The 1533-nt window shown below is 47.3% G+C and overlaps 1 pseudogene; it reads left to right on the top strand.

The window, feature by feature from the left end:
• Window positions 1-395: 395 nt before the first annotated feature.
• On the top strand, window positions 396-925 carry LOC122224134 (annotated as a pseudogene).
• The last annotated feature ends 608 nt before the right edge of the window (window positions 926-1533 follow it).

Genomic DNA, 1533 nt, shown 5'->3' with positions numbered 1-1533 from the left:
GCACTTTGTACCCGCCGGGGAGGCTGAAATTACCAGGATGGACAATCACAAGTGTTGATAAGGATACGGAGAAATCAAAACCACCAGACACTGCCGACAGGAACATATGACAACTCACTGACTTTGAAAACCAGTTTGGCGGTTAAATGTTAAACATACAGCCCCCAGAGGACTTAGCGGCTCCTATCATAGGTATCTACCCAAGAGAAATGAAAACATACGTCCACACAAAGATCTGCACACAAAGCTTCATTGCAACATTACTTGTAATAGCCTAAACGTATAAACGATCCAAATGTTCACCCAGTGATTAAAGGATACACAAATGGGGGGCCTTCATACGACAGAATACTATTCAGCAATAAAAAGGAATGAAGTCCAACACAGGCTACGATATGGATCAAACTCAAAAACACCATGCTAAGGGCCGTGCTCCCCACAGCCTCCCGCCCTATGACCTTTTGCATGGAGCTGCTGGGGAGGCTCCTGGAGCTGGGGTAGGAGCAGTGGTGAGCAGCTGCAGGCATCCTCGCTGTGTCCTCCTGGGGAAGAGATAGGGGGCAGGTTCCAACTTCCTGGGGCCCATCTGAGTTCAGCGACGGTCGGGAAGAATGCACGCAAAGGAGGAGCAGGGAAGAAGTAGCTCTTCACCTGAGAAGTGTTCGCTTTGCCTCCGTTGTGAATTATTTTGTTGGGGAAGAGAATTAGCATCACGTCACTATATTCACAAAAGGAGAGGTGGATGACTCGTGACCCAGAACCATGAAACACAGAGCCTGAAAAAAAATGAATGCTGAAAGGAGGCTGGCAGGCTTCTCCACTGGACCAGCCTTTCTGGGCACCATGTTGCTTAAGGGAACAAGGCTATGACCCATTTAAAGAAGATTCGGACCATCTGGCAGGATACAAAGGACATCATCTCTAGGGGAACAAGAAGATAACCTGATTCACTTAGAGAAGACAAAATAAGGTCCAGTTAGAGAAGGAAGCGCATCTACATTTCAGAACAACTCCACTGTATCTAGAAAGTTCCAGATGATTGCCAGTTGATGTGCCCTCTCTTGATATTCCCATCACCCTTTCAGCCAGTACTTGAGAAACTTTCTCTGGCATTATGTCATGAATTGCATTTCAGGCTCAGGAAATGTGATAAATGGTGACATTTGGTGGTTCTGTTTTCCGTATTTCTTCTCTATGATGCCTGCTGTGCGGCAGCTCAAATGGACATCCTAATTCAGCTCAGTATGCCTGCTGCAGAATTTATTGTGTTTGTGGATTTTCCCCTTCCGTTTTATTTATTTTTTTTAATTTTTTTTAACGTTTATTTATTTTTGAGACAGAGAGAGACAGAGCATGAACGGGGGAGGGTCACAGAGAGAGGGAGACACAGAATCTGAAACAGGCTCCAGGCTCTGAGCGGTCAGCACAGAGCCCGACGCGGGGCTCGAACCCACGGACCGTGAGATCATGACCTGAGCCGAAGTCGGACGCTTAACCGACCGAGCCACCCAGGCGCCCCCCCTTCCGTTTTAT

The sequence above is a fragment of the Panthera leo genome, chromosome B4 (assembly GCF_018350215.1).
Source record: "Panthera leo isolate Ple1 chromosome B4, P.leo_Ple1_pat1.1, whole genome shotgun sequence".
Lineage (NCBI taxonomy): Eukaryota > Metazoa > Chordata > Mammalia > Carnivora > Felidae > Panthera > Panthera leo.
This window is presented reverse-complemented; position numbering and strand designations above follow the sequence as displayed.